Source organism: Ursus maritimus, unplaced genomic scaffold (genome assembly GCF_017311325.1).
Source record: "Ursus maritimus isolate PB19 unplaced genomic scaffold, ASM1731132v1 scaffold_1, whole genome shotgun sequence".
Taxonomy (NCBI): domain Eukaryota; kingdom Metazoa; phylum Chordata; class Mammalia; order Carnivora; family Ursidae; genus Ursus; species Ursus maritimus.
The window spans coordinates 39,259,578-39,274,873 of record NW_024423343.1 but is presented as its reverse complement, the minus strand read 5'-3'; the positions used below and the strand labels follow the sequence as shown (position 1 = coordinate 39,274,873).

Sequence of the window (15,296 nt, the reverse complement as noted above, 5' to 3'; positions counted from 1 at the left end):
ACAGAAAGGGTCAGAGGAGAGAGTAACTGTACAGTGGAAAAACTTAAAAACCACTACCTCAGCCAGGTGATCAAGGTCAACATCAACAGTGATAAGCAATGTTGACAGTACATACCCTTGATATGATGTGATGAGAATAGAAATTTACCTGTGTGGTCTTCCTCCCCAAACCTTTAATCATAGCCTAATAATAAGAAAAACATTAGATAAATGTCATTTGAAAGATGTTCTAAACTATCTCACCAGTACTCAAAACTGTTAAGGTCATCAAAAACAAGCAGTCTAAGAAAGTGTTGCAGCCACGAGGAGCCTAAGGAGACATGACAATCAAATGTAATGTAATCTCCTGAATGGACTCTTTGAATAGAAAAAGGATATTAGATAAAAACTAAGGAAATCTGGGGGCGCCTGGGTGGCACAGCGGTTAAGCGTCTGCCTTCGGCTCAGGGCGTGATCCCAGCGTTCCGGGATCGAGCCCCACATCAGGCTCCTCTGCTGTGAGCCTGCTTCTTCCTCTCCCACTCCCCCTGCTTGTGTTCCCTCTCTCGCTGGCTGTCTCTGTCTCTGTCAAATAAATAAATAAAATCTTAAAAAAAAAAAAAAAAACTAAGGAAATCTGAATAGAGAATGGATTTTAGTTAATAGCAATGTATCAACACTAGTTCATTAATTGTGACAAATGTACCATTCTAATATAAGCTGTCAATAATAGGGAAAGCAAGGTGTGAAATCTATGTCAATTCTTTGTAGTAGTTTCACAATCCTCTAAATCCATAACTATTCTAAAGTAGAAAGTGCATAAAAATTAAGCATATTAGTTCAAAGATTAAAAGGCACAATACTAGAATATATCATAGAAGTAAAATAATTAAAAATCCATTAAAGATAAGCTAATATTTCAGAATAATGAGGGGTAAAACAAGATATTAAGAATGAGTAAAGAAATAATTGACCTATGTAAAATATGAGGTAAAAACTTGAAAATCAAAAGCTACAAGATAAAAATGAGAATATAATAGAAGCTCTAGAGAGACAAGATATGTGTGGGAAGCTGAGAAATGGTTGCTAAAGCTTAATGAGGTAAAGGCTACACTTAAGGAGAAATAGAAAACAGAAGAGAGGTTTGGATGAATAGAGAGGGGAACAAAATCCATGCAGAGACAAACCACATTTTCCAGTGACATCAACTGTATATAAGAAGATTGCTGTGCACCATGGTCCTGGCTATGAAATCCATCCTGGCTAAGAACCTGAGAACAAAGGACTGTTTTTATATTTTTCTCTCTTCTTTTTCTTTATGCCTGTTCTCAAATCTCTAGAAATGAGCTAAGCTTTCCGAAGTCCTTTGCTTCTACCCCTCAGATAAAGTTGAATGGTAACAAGGGGTTGTAAGAATCAAAAGGAGTTATGCATTTGCTTGTACTGTGAAAATCAAAAGTAAACTTGAAAAAGGAAAGGAAATAAAAAGAACTTTTTAGTGTGAATATATACTTACAAGTTTAGATTAGGGGGGCAACCTGGGTGGCTCAGTCAGTTAAGCATAGGACTTTTGGTTTCAGCTCAGGTCATGATCTCAGGGTAGTCAGGCTCTGCTGGGCATGGAGCCTGCTTAAAATTCTCTCTCTCCATGCACCTGCGCCGTGCAGTTGGTGAACCATCCCACACTTGGTTCCAGCCCAGGTCACGATCTCAGCAGTCATGAGATCAAGCCAGTGTCAGCCTCTGCGCTCAGCTCCCAGTCTACTTACAACTCTNNNTCCCTCTCCTCTGCCCCTCCCCCCCCATTTACTTTCTCTCTCTCTCAAATAAGATCTTTGAAAAAAAAAGTTTAGATTTGTCATTTCTTGAAAACAAGATTGTATGAAAAATTAGATGACAATATATAATTTTCAATCATAGATGTTATATACCATCTTGGAGAAGACATTAAAGGTATACATATTTTTAATTGAAATAATTATTCTAAATGAATACGCATCAGTTCATACACATTTCTGCATGGTCTTCTTATAATTAAAATATTCAGAGAGATATGTTTATCATTTTGAATAACCTGATTTACCTTTCAGAAATTTTTGTCTTTACATTTCTCCTATACTATCTTCAACATGTTTTAATAAACTTGTAGAAAGACCAGAAGTTTTTATAAAATAAGTGTATCTTTTTCTGATCTTACCATCAATATAATCCCTTTTCTCAGCAAATGCTTTTAAGTCAAAATACCCCCAGAGGCAAAGCTCTAAAAAAGGCAAATGGGAATCAGGGTATCAGTTATATACCTAAATACTTCAATAATTCATTAAATTAGGTGCGCCTGGGTGGCTCAATTGGTTAAGCACCTGACTCTTGATTTCAGCTGGGGAGGTGATCTCAGGATCGTGAATCCAGCCCCACGCCAGGCTGCGCTCTGGGCATGGAGCCTGCTTAAGATTCTCTCTATTTCTCTCCCTCTGACCCTCCCCTCTTCACGCATGTTCTCTCTCAAAAAAAAAAAAGAAAGAAAGAAAGAAAAGAAATAAATAAAAATTAAAAATTCATTAACTTAGAATTTTTTCATCCTTTCCTTTGTCATGTAATACAGCATTTATCTTACATTTTATGTAAATATGAAAATAATATTTTAAAATAAATGAAATATTTGTTATAAAGGAGTTCAATTTTACAGTGAATAATTGAAATTTTTGAAAGCAAATTATTCATTTGTGCATATTTCAAAAAGCTTATTAATACTGTCATTTGACCAAATTAAATGGCAAATCTTTTTCACATATTCCACTTTTTATTAATATTGACTACTTTTTGCATTTGAAGTAGAACTTATGAGTAAGAATAATTTATTTGGGAAATAAAGTAAATTCAGATTTGGAAAGAAATATGTTAGACATCTTTACATATGAGAAATGTCTTTGTTATAGTTACATTAAAATTTGCAATAATTGACTACCAAATAGGTTAAATTTTGTCTTGAAGTGAATGTTTTTTGTTATTGAATACACTTAAAAGAATTGTAGTTTTTTACAAACATCTAACAATTTCTTTTACTACCATATACATAGTAATTTTTTTTTCACTTTTAACTAGTTTCTATTTTAAACTGATGGCAGATTAAAGAATGTGTTAAGTCACAAAGTTGTCTTATTTTGGAGCTGTAAGAAAGACTCCAGTGTTCATATAAACAAATTTCTTGTACAGAAGAAAATAAGTTCAATTCAACAAAGATAGCTATTTGCAGAATCAGAATCAGGTATCTACATGAGTTATGTTTCATTACATCAAAGGAGATATTTATCTATATGTCATATGACAGATGAATATTCTAGTTTACAAAGATGCACACTCCACTAGAATTTTTAAATAACCACAAAGAAATTCTATTTATGATTTGAATTAGAAACATATAATTATGTTTCTTGATGGTTTTCTAATACATCACATAGAGAGGAAAGACAAATATCACCTGCTTATCTCACTAGTTGGCAGCATATCTTAGGTCCCTCAAGCAGGAAAGAGTAAGAATTTCACTCACCACATCTTTTATACAAAAATTTAAAACATTAAGTGAAGACACATACAGACATGCACAAGTACATAAAATGTATACAAACTACCTTAATATTTTAAAGTATAATTTTTATGTAAATAGATATAAAAGATGCATAGAAAATAACAAATAGGAATATGTGGATGAAAATGGTTAAATGTTGATTTAAAGAAAAGGCGTAGTTTTAAGCTCCTTTCCCTTTTTTCCCTTAAACTCATCTTATTTTCTAATTTTTCTACAATAAACATGTTTGTCTAGTGAAACTTTTTAAAGATAAAAATTAATAAAAAATGAAGCCATATTTCTAATCATAAATATTTTTCTTTATGAAAGGAAATTTAAATCACATGTTTTTTCAAAAGTTAAATGTAATAACTAATGGTATATCTTAAATATATGTTTCAGAATAATAGAAAAAATAGCAAAGAAGTATAAATATCTAGGTCTCAATTTTTAGTGTTTAGTTTGTCAAACTCTAAAAGTAAAGTATCAAAGCATAGTTCATTCCAAAATTTTTTCAAACTCTAAAAGTAAAGTATCAAAGCATAGTTCATTCCAAAATGTCTTTTCTTTAATTTCTGTGACATACATTTATATATATACATATAATTCATATATATATATATATATATATATATATAATTCAACACTTCATAACACACCCTGTGCTCATCACAACAGGTGCTCTCCTTAATCCCCATCACCTGTTTCACCCACCCCTCCACCCACCTCCCCTCTGTTTTTTAATATTTTTCTATAATTCTTTACTAGCAACTCGATAGTTGAAAATCAGAATAGGTTAAAATAAAAAACTACTACCCAAATGAAAACATCACATGATTATAATTTCTGTTTATTTAGAACCTTTCCAACTCCAAATGCTTTTAAGATCAGTTTATAAAATTCCTTGAACAAGAAAATATTTTATCATGTGGAGATAAATGGTAAGTTATATTTTCCTTGCTCAGATTCTATATTTCTTTTAGTTTTATTCCAAAACAATTATTGCCCACTAATAAAGTGACCTGAATTGGGATTTAGAGGTAAAATAAACAAAATTAAAGGAAACAAGAAGCAATATCATCAACAAAAAGAAAGTGGAGAAATGAAGGAGTAGTGAAAAATAAATAGGACTTCATAAGAGGGTTAAAAGGTATAGCACTATGCAAAGGACATGGAGGGCGTAAATTCTATGATAAATCATAGAAATGGCTATTACCATTTTCATGCCTCAAATGCCTGTTCAAGTAACCTTCTCATTTGTCATGGTATTAAAATTAAAAGAAAAACACTTAATCATAATTTTTGGTTTTACTCCATTTGACTTTTTTTTTTTTTTTAAAGATTTTATTTATTAATTTGACAGAGAGAGACAGCCAGCGAGAGAGGTAACACAAGCAGGAGGAATGGGAGAGGAAGAAGCAGGCTTCCAGCAGAGGAGCCTGATGTGGGGCTCGATCCCAGAACGCCGGGATCACGCCCTGAGCCAAAGGCAGACGCCCAATGACTGCGCCACCCAGGCGCCCCTACTCCATTTGACTTTTGTTCAGTTATTGAGCCTGTCTGAGCCACATTTTCCTCAAGTGTAGAATGAGGTATAAAAAAAAAAAAATAAGTCCATTCTGAAGGCTTGTCACAAGGATCACTTTAGCTTATTATTTGAGCCCACCGAGGGCAAGTACTATGTCCTATTTGCCGACTTATTCCCAGTACCTGGCCTGAAGCTGGTGCATAGTACGTAATTGAGAAATACCCATTTCTTTCTATATAAATAGAGTTTTTCTAAGCAGATCCTTGATTTTTAGGCATTTTAGACTGAAAATATTTTAGAATCATACAGACAGTAGCTTGAACTCCAGGTATATACTCTCAAGTTATATAACATTAAGCACCTAATTTGATCCTCATTTTCATCATTTATCAGATGAAAATTTAAAAAGAAGAAATAACAAAAGAGAGACAAAAGATCTTTCTACCTTACAGTATTATTGGAAATATGAATAATGTTTACTGTATGCCTGGCTTTTCTTTTTTACTTGATCAAGTCAGATTTTGTTGCATACTTTTCAGTCTGATTACCATGCTGACCAGTTTCCAGAGGAAAAGCAGCCCATTCCCTCCCGTGGCAAACCACAGAAGGTACTCTGGTTTAAACAAGTGAATAAGGCTAACACACAACTCACATCTCTCTATGTCCTCTCCTGGCTTATGAAACAGGCTGTAGACTCAAAGTCAGAAAAAGCAAAGCCTGTTGTTTAAGGAAAAGTAAAATAGCAACAACAAAACTGTCCATTTCCTCCTACAGGAACTATATTATGGGCTGTAGCTGCGCTCTCCAACTAAGATTAGTCTTGGTATAGCTTTTTGCACCTTTAAAAAATGCACCTCAAAAAAATGGCTTTCTTCCTCCTTCTCCCTAAATTCCTTGATGCAGAATAGGAGTTTATAAGTTTAATTTCTTGTCTCTGGTTTCTTCATTGCTTATGACAAATCTGCATCAGTCTTTCAAACAGCCCTGCCAAAATGTACTGGAAAAAAGGGACTCATTGAGAGTTACTTGGCAATTTTAGTTTAATCAAATCCAAGTCTCCTAACACTTTCCTTCTCATTTGAGCAAGTCTGTCCTGCTAGGAACAAAGGAAGAGTGCATTCAGGCTTGTGAGTGACACATATTTAGAAACCTTGTAATGGGCTGCTGGCTATCTGCAAGGGACTGAAAGATGTATTTACAAAGGCGATTTTCTTTTCCTTTTAATTTTATAGCTTTTCTGCTTTTGCATATTTGATCCGAAGGGAAGATACATGCATCTTCCTAATGTCCCTGCCTGGGAAATAAAGTAGAATGGGGAGGATGAATGCTGAGTGGTTCTGCAATCCAGTGCAGAGGGAAAACAGAGACCATGTGATAAAGAAAAGAGGTCTCACACTGAATGCCCTAACCCAAGGGCTTTGTAATTGCTTAGTTCCATTATCTGTGTCGTAAGGATCAAATGTAGATATTTAGAGATATTTATCAAAGAAAGGAGGAAATAAAGCTGCAAAACAAGGTGAATTAATGTAGGAATAATATTATGTTAAATGCATTCTCAGAATAGGAAAGCAAATTAAAATAAATGGGTAAAATAAATGTATATGTAAGAAAATGTGATTTTTATAAAATTTCAGAATAAGCATATTAGCGGAAGCATATTAATAGGCATGATGTTTCCACTCTTATTATCATGGCCACATTATGGCCATAAAGTGAAAGAAAATAGGACTTCTTATTATTAACATGTCCTTCTAGCAATGAATTTTATAGTATTATCTTTTTTAGTGGCAATCTTTCTTATTCTCTAGATGAGATGAATATTTATGCTCGTCTCCTGTTCCAGATAAAAGGATATGATAGCACATCCCCTACTAAGTGACAAAGTTAGCTCTGCACTTACCAGCTTTCAACCTCAAACTATACAGAACATATTGATGTAGAAATCATAACAGTCTTTCAAAAAAAACACAGATTTCTTAGGTAAGAAAGAAATTGAGATTAATGAGGCAATAATATCTGGTTTAGTGTGTAGAAAACAGTTCCCTGAGGGCATTGTCTGTCTCATTTTTATAGTTTATATATGGCCTTATTTTGAGAATAACTATTACTTACCATAGAATCATTTTCAACACAAGCTGTTATTGTCATCTATAGATCACTGGTAGCCTATCACCACGTGTTTCTTTTTTTTTCTCAAATAAATGAACCTAATATCTAATATGTATATGATTCCACTTTCTTCCTCTGGTTTAGTCTTAAATCAAGAGAAGTAAATACAAATGCACTCAAAGAAAAAGAAAAAAAACCCATAGTAGATGAATAGGCATTTTAAATTCTACCCAATCTCCGGTTTAAAATGTTATTTGGAACAATCACAATTCTAGATAAGATTATGGGAAAATAATCACATTTAAGAAACAATGGTTTTCCTAGAATACAGCTATGTAATCATGGCTTGGTATTCTTATATGCATTGTTGAAGTTATCTTGTTTTTAAAAAATTGAAACAAGTGGGGTAAAAGGTACTAAATGTTTGTGTGCTGGAGGGAAGAGAGTGGAGGAGATAGTGATTCGCAACAAAAATGTCAAAACTGAAGAATATTTGCAAGTTGGGGGTTTTGCTCAAATATGAATCAATTGCACTTCTCTATGTTGTTTGCGCTTACTAAATGAATGAATTCTCAAAATTTCAGGGGAATGATATCATGCTTTCATAAGCTGGCTAAAATTACAGATGTATATATAAATCCGATACCAGTTTCAGGATTTTTTTTTTTCTCTTAAAACTTTAGATGTCCGCAATACATTTGAATGAATCATTTCAAAACTAACTAGCATTATATAAAAAAAGTATCATGAGTACAGGATTCAAAGGGATGAGTCTTCTTATCCTAAAATACTAACGAAGAGAGTCCTTAAATTTATAGGGTAGTAGGATGATACTGCTTTTCCTGGGATAGTGCACTAAAAAGGTAAAAATGCATTTTTATTGTTTTATTATTATTTGTGCAGTGGTAGGAGTAGGAGAGACCACAAGTGGCCACCACTTCCTTTTTCAGCCCCTCAAATGTTTGTTTATATATAATTATATAACGTCTATATGTGTATATATAATATACTTATATCTATCTATCTATCTATCTATCTATCTATCTATCCTCTTTCGATCTATAAAATTGTCTTGTTGATTTACACCAGACCATCCCTTCCAGTCTTTTATAGGTATAAAGGGTAATGAATGTACATGTGCAAATAGTCTTCCTTTCTTTCCACTTTGGGAAAATCATCTAGGCCCTGTGTGTGTGCATGTGCATGTGTGTGTGTGTGTGTGTGTGTGTGTGTATTTGTATTTTATTAAATTATGTTTAGAAATTAGAGAAATGATCAAGTGCATGTCTTCATGGAAATATTACCATTTATGTTATTTTCTCTCAGTTCACAATTCAAATGAATTACTGAAGTTTGAGTACAGTGTAATCACTATTGTACCTCTCAGCTATTATCTGACCATTTCTCCCTTTACTACCTAAAGTAACTTCCCTTCCCAAGCTAATGTCTCTCCTCAAAGTTTCATGAAAACCCATGCATATATCTTCTTCTGTACATTTTTTACTCTGATTACTATTTAATTCACTTTGTTTCTCTTTCCTTTAAAATCTCAAACAAGTCTAACTCTCTTAACCATTCTATTGATAGGCCCAGGATTAATCACTAAATTCCCATAGGTTACTTACTGGACATGTTACTCATACTAATTTGCATTTTTCTCTTTCTTTTTGTGAGCACGTCTTAACTCCATCAAATTTGTTTGAACATCCCTTAGGAGTAGACGACATGTCTTCAACAAGTAAACTACTGAGTCAGAAGATGCTTGAATTTAAACCTGGCTCTGCTACTTATTGGTTGAGATAGACAACAATTAAATTCTTTTAGCTTCAGTTTTCCCATGGGCAAAAGGCAAACGAAGAAACCCACCTTAGGACATTATGGTGAGAATAAAATAACTCCTATAAATAGCATAGCCCATTTGTGGCCTGTAGAAAGTTACTAACACACAGAGGTTCCTTACATACCCAAGAAGCACCTAGCAGAACAACTTCTATATAAACAGGTTTGAAAAGTCTTGGTAACAACTGATTACTGATGTTCTCATATTAGACTGATATTTTACATTCACTGTTTTGCTCACCTAAGAAACACAGTAAAATTGGGGTGCCTAGGTGGCTCAGTGGTTAAACATCCACCTTCTGCTGAGGTCATGATCCTGGGGTCCTGGCATTGAGCCCCGCATCAAGCTCCCTTCTCAGTGGGGAGCCTGCTTCTCCCTTTCCTGCTCACCCTGCTTGTGTTTATATAATCAATTCTAGATTTTTAAGTTAAAGGCAAGTAACGGTATCAGCAACCATGCAAAATCAAACAAGATTTTGTTTGTTTTGTTTTCTCTTGTTAAGGATTGGGATTGTGTTTTTGTATTTGTATGGTTTTGTATTTGGATAACAGGTGGACTGGAATTTCTTTCTTTTTTTTCTTTTTTAAGATTTATTTATTTTTTAGAAAGAGAGATAGCAAGCATGTTTGGAGGGAGTGGCAATGGGGAGGGAGAAGCAGATTCCCCACTGAGCCAGGAGTCCAAGATTGGAGGCTCCATCCCAGGACCCAGAGATCACTACAGGAGCTGAAATCAAAAGTAGGACATTTAACCAACTAAGCCACCCAGGCATCCCTGGAATTTATTTTTCCTAATTTATAATTCTTTAAACAAAAGGGTGAAATCACATTGAAGATGTAGTTAGGTAGTTTCAGAAAAGCAGCAATCCTATAAACCTGTCTATTTCTTAATTCTTTTCTAAACCCAATTTTCACATTAGAAATAGATAATTTTGCATCTGATTCTGGCAGAGGGTACCTTTTCATTTTTTCTAAGTCTGTTGTATACGTATGATCCTTTGAAAGGAAATCTTTAACTATATTCTCCTATAATACAAAAATACTAAATACCCTAACAAAGAAATTTCTTAAACAAAGTGAAGTGAAAATGAAAGAGAAAGACATAAACTTTTACTCTTGAAAAACATTTGTACTTGTCACTAAGAAATGTAGTAATTCTGAGCAATGCTATAATAATATGATTTGATTTGTGATGGTTCCCATGTATGGCTCCAATATGAGTATATTCATGCTATCAATTTATAACCCTTCCTGTGAACCAGTCTTTTTAATTCCTTCTGAATACCCACCTCATGAGAAACTATCTCTAATATCTGAGTACGGATTTCTAGGGAATTAGATTGGTAGACGAATTCTTTGATCAGAAAGTCAAGGAGCAGAACCTGGTGTGGGACTAAATGCAGATAATGTAAAACTGCTAAACTCTATAATGCTCAGAGAAGACGGCAAAGTGTTCAAGAGGCCCGGGCCTAGAAGGATATGGGACCAAGAGTCTTACATTATACATAAAAATAGAACTTGTTGGTTGAAACCTTGCATGAGCTTGAGTTTTAAAGAGTCAGTTGTGGGACACCTGGGTGGCTCAGTTGGTTAAGCATCTGCCTTCGGCTCAGGTCATGATCCCAGGGTCCTGGGATAGAGCCCCACATCAGGCTCCCTGCTCAGCAGGTTTTGCTCTCTCTCGCTTTCTCACTTTCCCCCTTGCAAATAAATAAATAAACTCTTTTTTTTTAAAAAAGTCAATTGTAAGACATCCAGAGAAACATTTTACTTTATTAAACAATATTTTTAAGTTCTTTTCCTTCTTTCAACAATATTCAGGTATTATCCATTAGTTCTAGAATTAAAATGTTTATCTTAACTGAAAGAATTTTTTATTTTAATTAATAGGGATGATAAGCAACTAACTGAGAATTACTAAACTCAAATTAGGGAATGTGAACTAGAATTATAACAGTGATATTAGGAATTCTTTAATGTTATCTCTATTGCTTATTTAATTTTTAAAAAAGATTTTCTGTATTTACTTGAGAGAGAGAGAGAGAGCCAGAGAGAACAGGAAAGGAAGGAGGGCCAAAGGGAGAGAGAGAAGTAGGCTCTGCACTGAGAGTTCTCTTCTGCCTCCTCCAATGTGCTATCTTGACTCTCTCAAAAAAGCAAAAACTGTATTCTTGGGGCTAGATCTGTTCAGCAGTTATATTTTGACTGGTTTAAGGAGAATACTAAAATGTTTGGATTAGATGCTTGGATGTGAACATAGAGATATTTTCACACAAATCTGAATGTAGTATCTCTCCGGGGCTGTGAGATTTGGCTACAGTGAATCCTACTTCCCTGCAGGTCAACAATTAGTTGGAACTACCACATTTAAAAGGGCACATCTCTTGGTTTGCTACTGCCCCTATCTGACTCCTTTTCCCTCTTTTCTGCTCCTGCCTGGCCCTTGTAGGTATTTGAATTTATAATCCTTGGACCATACCGTCTATTCTTTTACTGTTTACCTCCCCAAAGATTACCCTCTCCCAAACACAAACACATCACACAAGCTCCAGGGTATGTCGGAGTTTCTCCATTAATCTGCAGATAAATCTAAGCAAAACTATAACTTTTAAAATTTTTCTTATTATTTTATTAAATAATAGTTTAAGTTTTAAGGTGGATAATTTGTGTTTCGAGTTACAACTGAAACAGCGCTTCAAGACTTCATCTTTTGATAGAGATAGCTAAACTATCAGTTTAAGAAGGTTGTACTGAATACCGTGATGCTCTAACATATGAAAGATGACTGTGAGGCAGATTACCCAGCTGGGCAATTAAAACGAACCACTTTAAAAAACAAAGCTATCAGAATTTCTTTCCACAGTTAAATTGGTCAAGAAGGAATTTTAAAAAAATCACTGGTTGGCGCGCCTGGATGGCACAGTGGTTAAGCTTCTGCCTTCGGCTCAGGGCGTGATCCTGGCGTTATGGGATCGAGCCCCACATCAGGCTCTTCCCATGGGAGCCTGCTTCTTCCTCTCCCACTCCCCCTGCTTGTGTTCCCTCTCTCGCTGGCTGTCTCTATCTCTGTCAAATAAATAAATAAAATCTTAAAAAAAAAAAGTTAGTATATTAAAAAAAAAATCACTGGTTGTTAATAGAAATTTCAGATGGGTAATCTGCCTCAGTGAACCCAAAAGTCTCAATCATTTCTTCTGGAAAGAGTTACTTTAACTTAGTAAATACGGCATTCTTATACTAAAAAGCTGAGCATTAGAAGTATAACTGTGATCCCATTTCTGCTCTAAGAATGTTAGATTTACTTGGGGTGCCTGGTTGACTTAGTCTGTTAAGCTTCCAACTCTTTGGTTTTGGCTCAGGTTTTGGCTCCCCCCTTTGTGGGATTGAGTCCTGCATCGAGCTCTGTGTTCGGTGCAAGTCCGCTTCAGATTCTTTCTCCCTCTCCCTCTGCCCCTCCCATGTTCTATCTCTTTAAAATGAATAAATAAAATCTTTGAAATGGAAAAAAAAAGTTATATTTACTTATTTGATTTTGATTTTCAACCACATTTAAAAGGACCATAATATTAAAAAATAACCATGAAAACACTTCAGGACAGCTAAAGTTCTGGGTAGAGCTGAAAATATTTTTCTTCAGGAAAACAGAATAATGATGTGGTTAAAAGTGTCAAGAGAAATTGCTTGGGTTGGAAATCTGGATCCTCTATTTACAAACCGTGTAATCTTGGATTAGTTATTTAACCTCCCTGTGCTTCACTTTTCACATCTATAAAAGGAGGATAAAAATAGTACCAAAATCCCTGGACATAGGATTTGATTTGTAATGCATGCAAAACACTGAGAAGTACTAAGTAATTATTAGCTGGCATTATTTGTTTTCGAAAGGATTTATTAAATTTAGACTGGGTTCCAAATACTATCGTAGTTACAGATGATGTCCATAAAATCTCTGTGCAGTTTGAATTTTTAATAACTTTGCTTCTGTATAGTGTGTAACAATGAACAAAATACAAGAGAAGGAATGTACTCAAAATGTAAATAAAATTGTTAATGATTTATTTGTTCTAATTATGTTTATTTTCCAGCTAACACATTCACCTTATGAAAAATAGCTATATTAAAATGTATCCAAAATTATAATGAATAGTTTAAAGTCTAAATATCTGCAATTAAATGGTGAGTAAAAGTTTCTACTCATCTCATCCAAACACAGAAGGCTGGCAATGACTTCAATTCAGGTAATAGAGCTGGGGAGGAGAAAAGTAAATAAAATTGCATTATGCAGATTAGGCCCTCCTCTTACAGAAATAAATTCTATGAGGATGCTATGGATACACTATATAACAAAGATACTACATAATATAATAAATATCAATGTGTTTGCAATAAAGCAGTTCTTCTAAGAATTAGTATAAGAGCTTTCGATAAGCTTTCAAAAAGTATTTGATTTACCATTTCATGTAAAATTTTATTACAGTTTATATATGTTAGCATGACTTCAAGACCCTGAAGGTATATGTAAAGGGTAGATAATTTATTTTGTTGGTATCATTCTTCCCTGTATTTTTTATTATATGTTGATATTATGTGAATATTTAAATTTCATGATAGCAACTATATTTATAGATAATTGAAGCCTGGACATTTTTAATAAAATAAAGATATTTGCACAGGCACATTGTAAGCAAACAAAACTACTGTTCATTGGTTATTTCTTCACTGATGATTGCCACAAATAAATTCCAAATAGCCACTAATGATCTAGTGGGATAGAGGAAACCAAAAATCTATGTTATATTTTACAGCGCAAGATGAGAAAATTATTCATGATCAAGTAGGATTTTCTAGAGAACAGGCTCTTCTCAGTAGTACATAAAAGCAATCCATTCAACTATAATACAATAAATGGGCTAAACCCCATTAAAATCTTAGACCTTGTTATCCTCTCCAGAAAATGATGGACACACTTCAAAGAAAATTGGAAACTGAAAATAAGTAATCAGTGATTTCTTCTTAAAATATGGCTTAATTATTTCATTTGGTCAAAAAGGTGTGTGTGTGTCTGGGTGTGGTATGTGTATGTGTCTCCAATAAGCCAGGCACAATTCTAGATGTTGGAAATACAATGAGTTGGATCCAATTCCCACCCTCAAGGCACATACACTGGATGAGCAAGTAAATATGCTGTTAAGCTTATGTGATAATTGCTGGGTGAATGATTTAGGAAGGGTTACTGTGGAGTGCCATGAAAGGAAAAAAAAAAAAAATTGGTCTCAGGACTTCAGGAAACAGGACTCAGAGTCAGGTAAATGCTGAAGAGAGCTAAAAAGGTTCTATATATATAATATATAAGGTTATATAATATATAATATATATAATATAAAATATAATATATAATAATATAATATTATATATAATCTTTCATATATATATGAAAAGATTATATATATAATTGACTTAAGAAAAAGAGCATAGCTAGAAGTCTCTCACCAGGTTTCTGGGGAGGACAAGAATAATAATGACAGAAATAAGAAACACCAGTGTTGGACTATTTATAAAGGTTGTATCTGACATAACTGAGGAGTAATAAGGCTAAATAGGCATTAAGTGAATAAAGAGGCTCTCTACACTGATGATACTTCTTTCTGTATGTCATATATTACCTGCCTTGGGCCTCCGTTTATGCTGTCAAATAGCACACATCCCTGAATAAGGCATTTTCCAACTCCAAGAAATGAAGATTCTCTGAGATAGAAAGTAAACTTCTAAGAGCATGCAGAGTACTACAAAAAGCTCTGAAATATTTGTGTAAAAATTTCAGTTCTGATCAAGATTCTAATATGATTAACTGGGTGAGTTAAAGCAAGTTAGGTAATTGCTATGTGCCTCAATTTGCTTATCTAAAAGTGTAAGGATTGAGTTTGATGGCACTTAGCACCTCAACTAAGTCTAACATTCTTTGAAAACATGTATGTTTTTGATGAACTCATGAAAGTGGTCAACTTTCCTACTTGAAAATTTCCTAAGTTATCACTCAACTATTAAACTGTTTTTCATTCTTTATATTCAATTTGGACCAACAGATGCCTGATAGAATTCAAAGGAACAGGACTGAACCATATGTGAATTTTAATATCACCTTCTTCTACAGCTCTTTCATTTGTGTTCAATGAGTTTTACTTAGAGTTATTATGGGGAAATTATGAAATATAGATTAATGGTTGCATTTTTATGCTTTTGATGTGTTGTTTAATGAGGTATGTGCTGTTTTATATC

General features: G+C 33.9%; 1 pseudogene; it reads right to left on the bottom strand.

Annotated features, from left to right (window-relative positions):
* LOC103659937 overlaps positions 1 to 15,296 on the bottom strand; it is a 76,615-nt pseudogene that overhangs the window by 18,954 nt on the left and 42,365 nt on the right.